The sequence below is a fragment of the Arvicola amphibius genome, chromosome 9 (genome assembly GCF_903992535.2).
Source record: "Arvicola amphibius chromosome 9, mArvAmp1.2, whole genome shotgun sequence".
Taxonomy (NCBI): Eukaryota; Metazoa; Chordata; class Mammalia; order Rodentia; family Cricetidae; genus Arvicola; species Arvicola amphibius.
In genome coordinates, this window is record NC_052055.2 from 108,254,337 (window position 1) to 108,268,000 (window position 13,664).

Here is a 13,664-nt window from a genome sequence, read left to right on the forward strand (position 1 = left end):
GAGTATGGTGGTGCATACCTTTAATCCCAGCTTCATAAATAGAAGCAGGTGTATCTCAGTTCCAGGCCAGGCAAGGCTCCAAACTGAGACTCTGTCTCAACATCCCTCACATCCCAACAAAGAAAAAGAAAAGCATCTATAAGAGAAATATATGAAAATATTATGTTTTGGGTGCTGGAGAGATGGCTCATTGTTAAGAGCACTGGCTGCTCTTGCCGAGCTCCTGAGTTCAATTCTCAGTACCCACATAGTGGCTTGCAACTATCTATAGTGGGATCTAATGCCTTCTTCTGGCATAAAGTTGATAGAGCACTCATACATAAAATAAAATCTTAAAAATGGTACATATTGAATGATTAGCAAGAAATTTGCGACCCTCCAGATTAATAGGAACTTTTTTTTGTTTCCTCTCAAGGAAATAGCTTAATATTTAACAGTCCCATATTTGGGATGACTTTACAGAACATAACTTTTGTCAATAGTCAGAACTGATTATCTGTATCAAGTGTTTCTTGCATAAATACTCAAAAATGTCCTTGTTTAGAACTAAAATATAATGCTCTGTGCATGTTTGTAAGGAATTTGGTCATAAATGTTGTGAAAGTCAAGTTTCTATATTTTGAGGTACGTCTTATCCACTGGCTTTCAGGTGAAACTCATAAGAAAGATAGCAAAACTGAATTCATGATAATAAAGCTAATTATACTTTCTTACTTTGGTACCAGCCTTTTAAATGCTTCTGACAACTTTTTAATCTTTTCCAGTTACATGTTAGATATGTCTGTGATGAACCATGTAATCTCTCAGAACTTCTGTATACTGTAGTGTTCAAATCCTTCTAGCTGTTAAACAGTAATATATCTGGGCATGATGGCACACATTTAGTCCCAGGATTCAGCAGGGGCAGGCAGGTGGATCTCCTGAGTTCAAGATCTGGTCTGGTCTACAGAGCAAATTTCAGGACAGCTAGGGTTACACAGAGAAACCCTGTCTTAGGAGCAAAAAAAAAAAAACAAAAAACAAAAAAAAAAACCCACCAAAACAAAACAAGAATACATGGCATTATCCTCATCTGTAGTCACCTTACTGTACCATAACTCAGTCATCTGAACGTTTTATAAACTTTCCCACACTACACCTCCCCAGACTCCTATAACCACCATTTTTATTCTCAACTTTTGTGAGATCAGCGTTTTCTAGATTTCCTATCAGATTGAGATTTTGTAGTACTTCTTTTCATACTTCTTTTTCTGCTCCTGACTTGTTGAATTTACCATAATCATAATGACCTCAGTTCTGTCCGTGATACAGCAAGTAGCATTGGCTACTGTGGTCAGGACTGGTGATAAACACCTTTAATTGCTGAACCATCTAGCACAGTGGTTCTCAAACTGGGTTGGGAACCCTTTTGTGGCCGAATGACCGTTTTACAGGGGTCACCTAAGAGCATCTGCATATCAGTTAGTTTCATTAGATTCATAACAGTGGCAAAATTACACTTAAGTAGCAATGAGGGACTGAAGAGATGGCTCAGAGGTTAAGAGTTAAGACTGTTCTTCCAGAGGTCCTAAGTTCAATTCCCAGCAACCACATGATGGCACACAACCATCTTTAATGAGATCTGGTGCCTTCTGGCCTGCAGCATACATGCAGACAGAATACTGTATACATAATTAATAAATAATAAATCTTAAAAAAAGAAATAGCAATGAAATAATTTTATGGTTGGGGGTTTGTCTTAGTTAGGGCTTCTGCTGCTGAGGGACACATCATGACCAAAAAGCAGGTTTGGGAGGGAAGGGTTTATTAGTCTTACACTCCCATGTTGCTGTTCTTCACTGAAGGAATTCAGGACAGGAACTTAAACAGAGCAGGTTCCTGGAGGCAGGAGGTGATGCAGAGGCCTTGGAGGAGTGCTGCTTACTGGCTTGTTCTATATGACTTGTTCAGCCTGCTTTCTTATAGAACTCAGGACCACCAGCCCAAGGATGGCCCCACTCATCATGGCTCCTCTATTTGTCATTAATTGAGAAAATGTCCTACAGTTGGATCTCATGGAGGCATTTCTTCCACTTAAGGGTCCTCCCTCTCTGATGACTCTAGCTTGTGTCAAATTGTCAACTTTACACACAAAACCAGCCAGTACAAGGGTCACCATGAATGACATGAGGAACTGTTTTAATGGATCACAACATTAGGAAGGTTGAGAAACACTGATCTAGCAGGTCTTGTATACTTGGGGAGGAGTGGAGGTAGGAATGCTGTGTCCAAGAAGACCAGAAGAGGGTGTCAGGACCCCTCTCCCCCCACTAGAGTTACAGATAGTTATAAACACCTGGACTGGGTGTTGGGAACTGAAGTTGGGACCTTCTATAAGAGTAGTATGGGTCGAAACATCTCTCCAGCCACTTAAGAGTTTTTGTTTTTAAATCTGTGATGTAGAATAAAATGGATAAAAAATTTCCAGTATATAAAGACATAATGAAAGCCTTAGTTGAAACATTCCTAGTTCTTTTAACTTTTATATAGATAGATCTTTATTGTGTAAATCATTGTTTATATCCTAATATCCTGGGATTAATTAATGAAGTTTTATTTTTATTTAAAATGTTTTCAATATTCTGTCATGTTATTTTACATAATTGAAATATATTATCTTTAACATTCACACCAGCCTGAGATTAGTTAGTAGTAAAGCTGTTGCCCAGCATCTGTGAGTCCTAAAGTTCAATGCCTATTATGGGGTGGAGTTGTGGCAGTTTATACCAAAGAAATTTTATCTTTTACATAATTTTTGGTTAGTTTCATTTTTGCATCATATATAATCTTTGTGCAAATGCTTAACAAGCTGTGGATGTCTCAGTTAATGTATGTTGGATGAATTGCTTCCTAATCCTTTTTTGCATCTGAAGCTGCCTAACAGGTTTGACCACCTCTTGTTCTAATGTGAGCCTGTGGGGGTGGGGTATTGCCCCATACTTGAGTAGTATCTTTGGGAACCCAAACAGGACATTTTAGGGTTCTAATGTTAAATTTAATTATACAAGAGCAGTTTCAGATAGTGCTTATCTTAAGATGACTCAGTCTACTTTTTTAAAACTTTATAATAATGTAAAAGCAATATGCATTCTGTGGAAAAAACTATACTTTGAATTTTGAGTTTTGGTCTTTTCTTAGAGGCTAGGGATATATGTGGAAGAGTACTCTTGGGATACTAGGCAATAGAAACAAGTAGCAACTCTGTCAGTCTTGAAATCCAGTGGTTGAAGAGCCCAGAGTCCACAGAGACTGCCAACCACTAATGAAATTAGTTGAGATAACTGAAACTTTAGCATAAAATAGTTTGTTTTAGATAATTTTGACCAACTTGTACATATTTCTGATTGCATTTAAGAAACACCAAGCAGTCAGGCATTGGTGGCGCACACCTTCAATCCCAGCACTCAGGAATCAGAGGCAGGCAGAGCTCTGTGAGTTTGAGGCCAGCTTGGTCTACAGAGTTCCAGGATAAGCAGGACTGTTTCACAGAGAAACCCTGTCTTGAAAAAACAAACAAACAAAAAACCAAAACAAACAAGAAAAGAACAATCTTCTGGGCATGGTGATACATGCTTTTAATCCCAAATTTTAAGGTAGGCAGATAGATCTCTGTGTGTTCAGACCAGATCTCAGTACATCCAGAGCTATACTGTGAGGCCCTGTCTCAAAAAAAGAATAAGTGGCTTTGGAGTTCTTCAGCACCATACGTAAATTGTGATTAAGATAGATTCTATGCAAAACCAAATAGCAATAAATTTTATTTTTCAGGCATATAACAGTGAGTAGTAAAATGTTTACTAACTAGTGTTGATCTAGTATTTGAAAACTGACTTTGTTGATGCTGAGTATTATTAAAAACCATAATGATCAGTAAAATAATATTATAAAGTACATAAAATTAAATCAAATTATGTCATATATTTTGCAAGCATCAGAATCAGGATTCTTTAGTCTTTCAATGATGGCTGTCTAAAATTTTGTCTATACGACTGAAGAACCTGGAAAACTGTTGCTGCTATTGCTCTTTTCATACAAATGAATACACATATACACACAGATAATACAATATATATATTTCGGAACTTGCTGTGCTGTCAACTTTGGAATGTATCTTATTTTATCATGCTGAGTTTGTCTTGTCCAAAAAATGAAGTTGGTGATCTAAAAACATTAACTTTATATGTTTTTCATTTGTACAGGAGTAATATGCTGTTAAATGTAAGATCTTATCTCTCTGGGGTTGATACAGAAACTAATAAAGTATTCCCTAAATAATGGAAACAACAGTACAAACCTTTGGGTACATAGCAATTCTGGGGGTAACATGGGATGTATAAAAATTTGTCATGCTCGGGCTGGAGAGATGGCTCAGAGGTTAAGAGCATTGCCTGCTCTTCCAAAGGTCCTGAGTTCAATTCCCAGCAACCACATGGTGGCTCACAACCATCTGTAATGGGGCCTGGTGCCCTCTTCTGGCCTGTAGGCATACACACAGACAGAATATTGTATACATAATAAATAAATAAATATTTTTTAAAAATTTGTCATGCTCATCCCCACCTCAACCCCCTCACCAAAAGGACTAGAGATGTTGCTTAATGGTAGAGTTCAGTACCTAGTGGACTAGAAGCCTGTGTATCCTAGCACTGCAAAAAATTATGCTAAGTGAAATAAAACCATACAAAGAAAGATAAGTACTTTCTTATTTCACATATGTGGAATTTCAAAATGTTGAACTCATAAACATAGCAAAAGGCTTGAAGAGATGGCTCTGCAATTATGAACTCTTACTGTCTTTGCTAAAGGACCTGTGTTCAGTTTCAGCACTCACCCACATTGGGCAGCTGACAACCTCCATCTGATGCCCCCTTATGCACACATGTGCTATACACTCTCCTCTTCCTCTACACATATGTACATTCAACAACAACAAAAGAACCAGTATAGAATGGTGAATCCCATTCTGACAGATCTTAGTCAAGTTTAGATTTTCAGTTACTTTGAGTAAGTTGTAAGCAACTTGTGTATAGCCTGATGACCATAGTTAACAATACTATCATCTATCACTGTATATTTGAAACTTCCTAAGAAAAGTAGATTTAAATTTTTCTCCTTTTACGCAAAAAGTAGCTAGTTAAAGTGGTAGATGCTTAACGAACCTGATTGTGGCAGTCACTTTGCAATATGTGAAATCATCACATTATACACCTTGAATTTATTTTGGTATCAATTACGTTTCAATAAAATGAAAAAAATGTGCTGCAGTTGATAATACAAGATTAAATATTGTAGTTTTAGGGCTTCTTCTTTGGCCACAGTCTTGAGCCAGCTTGTTCTGGGTTCATAGTTCATGTGACCTGAGAAATTTTTTTTGTAGCTTCACAAGCAGTTTAAATCAGCCTTGAAATCTTTTCTTGAATGATTAACTATGCTTCTAGCTCTTCAAATCTTTTCTTGAAAAACTTCCTCTTTATTCCACTTCAGATAGGGATCAGAGATAATTAAGTCCTCATCTGTTTAAAGCTTCCAGGGGAAACTACCTTTGTGTTCATAGTGTTTACAAATTGGTTTTAGGTTTTCTCTTCCTTTGTAATTTGGGGGAAGAAGCATTGCCACTTCTCCAACCTGCTATTTCTGCTGCTCGGTATTTTAGGAAGGAGAGAGCTCTTTCTGAGAGGATATCTTTCTACCTGGGATCAGAGTTTCTCCTTTTGCCTTAGGGTTTTCATACTTATTAGAGGACTTATTCATGAGTCCCAGCTCTGCATAGACAATGGCTTGCTTTCTCATGTGTGTTATTTGTAATGTATTTGAAGATTTTTGTCGTTATTAAGAAAGGAATTAACTAAGCAAAGTAACATCTGCCAAGAAAATGTCTTAAATCTTGGACTCTGGTGATCTGCTCTGAGATGTATTCTAGACCAAGTGTGTTCTTAACTAATAAAAGTCACAAAAAGTTAAGAAAATTAGTGAGGTTAATACCATGTCTAGTAAAGGAGTGGGGGTGGTCAGAGCATTTGTGATAGAGTAAGCTTTCCCCAGCTGACAGAGCCTTAGATTCAGCCATGGAATTTTTTTAAAAATAAGGATTCCTGGGCTCCTCATACTTACCATAAGTTGGGGAAAGACTTAGAAATATACATTATTTGAAGGTTTTCCATATAATCGTGGAACTGGCTAAAGTTGTGTCTCAAAATATTAACTGTTGTGTATTTCTGGGAAAGCCATAGATAGAGCTTATCAAATTCTCAAAGGGTCAGTGTTGTCAGTTATGCTAACATTAGAATTGCCTAAGGACTTGTTAAAGCTTAGGTGTCTGTGTCTCCCTTTTAGGTTCTGTGTCTGTAAGTCTATCGCATGCCTAGGAATTTGCATTTTTAACTATTAATAGTTCTTCAGCATGGTTGATGCTACTAGACACAGGGGACTGTTTTGAAAAACAACTGGTCTAGGCCTTGGCTAAGGTATTGTTTCAGCATTAAATTCTGGCGACAGAGTAACCTTTCAGTATGCTTATCAATTAATAACAGCAATAAATAGAAACACAATCAACTCTAATTGTCACTGCATGAAGGTAAGGAAAACTTATTTTTGGCAAAGGAAATAGCAGAACAAAAGGCCACAGGCAGTTTTCAGAGTTGACCCTGCTAACACACTTAAGCTTCATGAAGAATTACTTCTACATACACACTGTAGAAAGTGCTTTCCTGCTTTGTAAGCTTGAGGCCATCAGGTTAGACCCCAACCTCAGCCAACACTCATGTTTTTGAGACCAATATAAGCAATATAGCAAGTAGTCCCTCAACGTGTGTGTGGGGGGGGATGGAGGAGGAGAGGGGAAGGAAGTACTTTAAATCAACAGGAATCCTTTGCCTTGTCTTGTCTGTCTTACAGGCCATCTGAAACTTTGAAGAAAACTAGGGCTATGGAACAAGTCTTTATTATAATCCATGAAATATATGATTTTGAAAATTTTCTCATTCACAGAGAAATACACTGTGCATCATTAATCTCAACTTTCTCCTTTTCCATTTAGCTCTGAGAACCTACTTATTTAATCTCTTTACAAGGGAATGTAGTTGCTGAAAGTGCTTAGGAAGCCAGGCAAGGTGCTTCAGGCCTGTAATCCCAGGACATGCAAGGCTGAAGCACAATAATTGCCAGGAGTATGATGCTTGCCTGTCTGCCTACTAAGCTCAAGTCAACCTGAGTTAGGATGAGACTTTGTCTCAAGAAAAAGGAAAGGGAGTGAGGATGGGGTCAAGTTAATAAGACCTTATTGCTTTGTGGCCTTTGTTTAAAGGAAATGAATCTTTTTTGAGATTCAACTTGTTTGTTTTTTTCTGTGCTTTTTTGTAGGACACTTCCTAAAGTACAACATGTTAGAAGGAAAGTAAAGGACATTTTACTTGAATCATTACTATCTTATAATTGAAAGAAACAAGTGCCCAAGTGTCTAGTTAGCTATATAAAGTACTTCTCTTTTCTGTTACTTTTGTATATCAGGACTTGGAATTTCATGTTGTAGAAATATTAGCATAAGTAGTTAACTCTTAAAAGTACATCTTGAAATTTTAATAACTTTTTTTACTGTTTTCAATCTAAATACTGAAAATAGGCAATCAATGTCATCTTAAATTTACTCTTTTAAAATTAGAAATAACTACCGCATCATATCATGAAATAGAAATTGTGAATTCTCTTTCATTGAAAAGTTCAGCTTTGTAGACTGTTGCTAGTATCAGAGTTTTTGACTATCCCAAGATGGGTAATAGGAAATAACTGTAAAGCCTTATTGGCTTTTATTGTATAGGAAACAAGTATTTGCCATGTGGAAAGGAATTAAACCGGTAAATAAATAGATGTCTTAATCCAAACCACAGTGAAATGATTGGGAAATTTGGAAAATGCACTTTAGTGATAGTTTTAGACTGAGAAGGGCAATAAAATTAATCATATGTAAGCATAATGACAAATGTCCTCTTCTGAGGGTTGTATACTTGATAAGAATTATGGCCATTTATTTGAGATTTAACTTCACTTTATCCTGATTTCATAATTATTTCCATTTTTTAAAATTATTTATTTATTTGTATTTTATGTACACTGGTGTTGTGCCTGCTTATATGTCTGTGTGAGGGTGTTGGATCCCCTGGAACTGGAGTTACAGACAGTTGTGAGCTGCCGTGGGGGTACTGAGAATTGAACCTGGGTTCTCTTTCTCTGGAAGAGCAATCAGTGCTGTTAACTGCTGAGCCATCTCTCCAGCCCCCTAATTATTACCATTTTAATATATGCTTTACACGTATGATTGTATTGATTTGTATAGATTTGTTATCCCTACAAATTATAATGGTTTTTCATTGCTAAAAGATAAAAGATGTGTGGATCATGGAGATCTCATCCTGCAAACTTTCCATGTGGTTTTGTGTCTGTTACTTGGAATAACCTTTATTTAGCCTCTATATATTAATACATTTTGAAATAGGATTGTGCTACTTTGTGTTCTGCTACCATTGCAATATACGAACATGCAGCAACCTTTCCTGCTTATTTGTAGTAGCAGTACTTTTGCAACACTTGGTTTGATGTTAACTGTACTCTTAAAACATTAAGGAATTTGAAGAAGAAAATAGTAGAATCTTAAAATATTTTATAAACAAGTCCCCATCTGCATGAAAACTGCGATATCTTTTGACTGTTGAGATGAGATCTTTCAGTGTAGCCCTGGCTAGTCTAGAACTGACTGCAGATTTGACTAGCCTCACACTCAAGAGATCCACTTTCCTCTGCTTCCTATTACTGGAATAAAAGGTGCAATCCACCACACCCCACTTTTGTATGATTATTAATGATTTTAGAATTTGATTTTTTTTCTTTCTGTCTCCTTCACTCACATGTATTGGGTTCTTAGTCTGGAAATCTAATATTCTCTTGCCTTATACTTAGGGTTGTGAAATACATAGGACATAAGATTTCCTTCCTCCGTCCCTCCTTCCCTTCCTCCCTTCTGTTTGTTTGTTTTTTTTTTTTTTTTTTTTTTTTTTTTTTGAGACAGGGTCTCACTATATAGTGTTGGCTGGCCTGAAACTTGATATGTATGTTAGACTGTCCTGTAACTCTTAGATTTGCTCCCATGTGCTGGAGCTAAAGGTGTATGCCATCTTGTCCTCAAGGTTTTCTTTCTTAAGTTTAGGTATTCTTGTTCCAGTTGTTCTGGTTTAGTTTTTTGAGAAAGGTTACCACTATACCCAGTCTGGTCTGGAATCTAATATATATGAACTCAGCGTTCATACGCCCTCCTGTCGCATCCTTCCAGGTGCTGGGATATTCACAAGCATCTGATCCATGCCCAGCCCTTATCATTTGTTAGCTTGAAGATGATTATGAGATTGATGAAGGGTGCATATCTCTTATTACACTGCTGGTAGTCAATACCTGTAGAACTGTCATGAAGCCCATAGTTCATTGACTTATCCTTTGCAAGATGTGTTGATAAAGAATATGTTAAAGTCAGGCTTCCAGTATCTTAATATCATATTCCTCCATTTAAAGTTCAAAGGTTAAAGTGTAATACAACAGATGGCAGAATACTTTGCTCTCTGCCAGCCTATGCCAGCAATCATGAAAACAATATAATATCATACTGTCTTACAGTGTAAAAACCACTCCACCTCCAGAGTACTGGGATTCTTACTGCCATAGCCTACAGAGATATAGTGAAAGGAAATTCGTAAAGATTCACATTAGGAGGCAAGTGGACTAATCTGGGTTAATTCTGAAAGAGCAGTCTCAGGTGAGAAACTCGTAAACAATTCTAGAGTTTTAGAGTGTGTCTCATCAGTATAAGAAAGCGTAGAAAGGACTGGGGATAGAGTTCAATGAGAAAGTATGAGGGTCTAGGTTTGATTTTCCAGCATCTTAAAGAGAAACAGAAATCTAGAAGGAAAAGGTTTTTTAAAATTTCAAATTCAGCTGTAATTGTAGCATTTAAAAACATTATTAATTTAAGCAATTGACACAACATCTGCAAAATGCTGTTATCAAGAATATAGTGAGAATGAGAGAGGGATACTAATTCTCCAAGTTAATTTTTAACAGTTAAAATTTTATGTTATAATCACCAAGGTTGTATCTTCCCTAAAATACCATAAATTGTGCCAGGAAAATGGCTTGTCTTTAATTCATCTTTTTATCAGCAGAGCAAGCAAACAAGACCCCATATAGATTGCTTGACTGAGTGTGCTTCTACTTAGGGGGGCGAGTGAAGTGAGCTTCTGTTTTGATTTTTAAATCTGGGTGTGTGTTCATATGCATGACTGTGTAGAGGTCTGGGGTTTGTGTAGGGAGTCTTCCTTGATTGCTTTTCTGCCTTATTCTTCGAATCAAGGTTTCAATCAAACCCAGAGCTTGCCAATATGGCTAGTTAGACTTCTCTAAGTATCTCATCTCCATCATCAGAGCTAGACTTACAGGGGAACTGCCACATCCCCCTGCCCTTTACATGGGTGGTAGAGATCTGAACTCAGTATCTCTTGATTTCTTGACAAGTGCTTTTTAAATAGCTGAGCGAACTCCAGCTCTAGAGAGAGGAAGCCAGAGATGAGTTTATATCTTCTAGAAATAAATGTAGATCTCAGTCTAAAGGCATAAAGCTATAATCTGCAGCCTTTGCATTGTGTGCAAGATCTGTATACATTGAGTAATGAAATATTAGTCCTTTGGGTATTATCATGATGGAGGAATTTTGTACTTAAATATTTTCATAGATAATACAGAAAAAAGTGCACTATGCTGATAAATATTTGCCAGAATCTAGTTAGACATAGTAGGCTGTGTCTAATTGAGGTCCTTGTAACTATGAGTGTTCATCTATTTTTTTCCTGTTAGTATGTTTTTGTTTGATTTTTTTTTTAAATTTTTGTTTGTTTTGCTTGTTTTAGAGACAGGGTCTCACTACATAGTTCCCTGTCCTGGAACTCACTACCTAGACTAGGCTAGCCTTGAGCTCACAGTGATCTACTAGCCTCTGCCTCCTGCCAGTATTATCTTTTAAAATAGTCTGTAAAAACTAGGCCATTGCACACAGAAAAGGTTTATTCCCTAGTGTTCTCCCTTTGATTTTCGCCCTGACTGAAGTTTTTGTTTGTTGTTCTTGGGGTTTTTCTGGTCTTTATTGTTGGAAAAATCCCAAGGATTTCACTCTTCCATATGTATAAAGGTGTAGGATTTACTTTTATAAGCCAAACTAAAATGTAACTAAAATGCCCATTTAACCCCTAATTGCATTTACACCTTTCTTACGTTATTGGAAAGAACAAATTTTCTTTGGAAAGCCAGACAGTGTTGCCTTCCTTTTAGCTTCTGTTTACTTTCTCACCTCTGTTGATTTATTCAGCTTGTAACCTGGAAACCAGCTAAAAGGGAAGGAAGTAAGAGATGTGTATTTCTGGTCAGTAACTGGAGTAGTTTCCTCTTCCTCTAGCCGGATTGAGCAGCTAGCAAAGGCCTCTTAGCCTTCATCAGAGGGCAGGGCAGAGTGGGGGTTGATGAACTGGTCCCGTTCTCTGTCTAATCTGAGTTTCCCATTCCTGATAAGCTTTACAAATAAGAGAGTTAAGAAGACTTGGTAAGACCTAGCAACTTTCTGTATCCTCACTTCACTTTTTTTTTTTTTTTTTTTTTTTTTTTTTTGGTGTTTTGAGACAGGGTTTCTCTGTGGCTTTGGAGCCTGTCCTGGAACTAGCTCTTGTAGACCAGGCTGGTCTCGAACTCACAGAGATCCTCCTGCCTCTGCCTCCCGAGTGCTGGGATTAAAGGCGTGCGCCACCACCGCCCGGCTTGTTTGTTTTTTTGAGACAAGGTTTCTCTTTGTAGGCCCTAGCTGTCCTGGAACTCTCCCAGTGGACCAGGCTGGCTTCAAACTCCCAGACCTGCCTGCCATGGTCTCCTGGGTACTAGGACAAAGGGTGTGCACCACCACCGCCTGGCTACTTCATTGTTTTTATGTGTTCGAAACTTGTTAGGATTACAATAGCAAACGTATTAATGTATTTACCAACATGTCAAAAGCCAACTCAACATTTAAAAGTATCCTGTTGCATGTCACCAGCTGCTTGTATGTATCTATAAATGTTTGTTTTGCATCAAGAATTGTCTAGCTAAGTTCTCTACAGACACCTTTTCACTTTACTTCAGCATCTTTACAGTTTGAAGTGTGTTTAAGATGACTGTTTGGTTCCTCACTGATGATCTTAGTTATTCTGATTTTATCTTAAGGCGCACGGATGGATGACTGTGCAGTTGGGTTGATCCTGTGGTTCTTTGTGCTGTTGCTTCTGTTGGAGTCTGATAGTACTTGAGCAGCATTTGAAAAGTCTGTTGCATTTATAATCAATGCTAAGTAGATGGTGCTTTATTACAAGATTAATCTTGCAAAATATTAAACAGACTAATATGTATTGTACATTGTAGAAATGTAGTATAAAAAGGTACTTAAAATCTGATACTTAAATCCTTAGGTATGTGATATATTTCGTGGCTCAGTGTTATTTGGGACTCAGAAAGAGATTGATATACGAGTCCATTGGTTGTCCTTTGTAACATATATAACCGGTTTCCCCCTTCCTGTGTACTTTCTATGTTGTAGGAATGAGTTATGATTACATATTGTGATTTTTATTTTTTCTTGACAGCATTATTTAAAATATTTTATGGTAAAGCAACATTTTAGTACCATCCATTGTCTATAAATTATTTTATTTTAGTACCACCTATGCTCTATAAAATAAAACCAAATAAAAAAAGAGAGTATATTTACTCCTATACTTAGGATAATCATTGCCTATTACTTCATCTTTACTCCATACCCATTCTTGGTTTTAGGGTAAGGTTTCAGTCTAGCCCAGGCTGGTCCTAAGTTTATGCCAGTCCTCTTGTACCAGCCTCCCAGTCATGAACCACCACACCCAGTAAGGCTTTATTTTCACATTTTTATTGCATGTGTTTATCGTAAGTATGTTTCTTCATGTGATTCTTAAATGGAACTGAAAGCATTCAGGTAAATATTAACACTGAGGTCTCTGTGTCAGGAGCTAGTGTTTTATTTTATGTTGTAAAGATTTAAAATTTGATTGTTCTGACAGATGAGTAGATATGACTTAATGTTTAGCATGAAGCCAGAAATCATGCTTTGCATCTCTGGCCCTTAGGTTGTTGAGTGGCTGAAGTTAATGTTTCAAAATCACATAAGCTTCTATTTATAAGATAAGAAAACACTGTCTTGGTCTAGAAGAAATAAATGAGCAACCCATGTAATTTTAAGCCTTTTAGTACTTTCATTAAAAATTGAAAAGCAATACACAGGGAATTATAATATTAACCAACATAACCAAAATGTCATTTCGATTATAATCAGTGTAAATTTATGATATATCTTACCATTCATTTCTTTTGTTTTGTGCAGACAACACATATCCCACTTCAGAGATCTACATTTTAGATGCTACATAGCCACACACTTACTTCACTTAATATTGTATAACATAACCCTAGAGTTATGAACTAGCTTTCCTTTTGAATAGGGTGCTTCTGAGATGGTTGTTTATATCATTTTATTTTACTTT

At 36.8% G+C, this 13,664-nt stretch overlaps 1 protein-coding gene across 2 annotated transcripts in view; it reads left to right on the plus strand.

Moving 5' to 3' along the window:
• Nucleotides 1-13,664, plus strand: part of Jmjd1c (jumonji domain containing 1C) — a 173,877-nt gene that overhangs the window by 83,130 nt on the left and 77,083 nt on the right. The gene's annotated exons all lie outside the window — the stretch shown is intronic.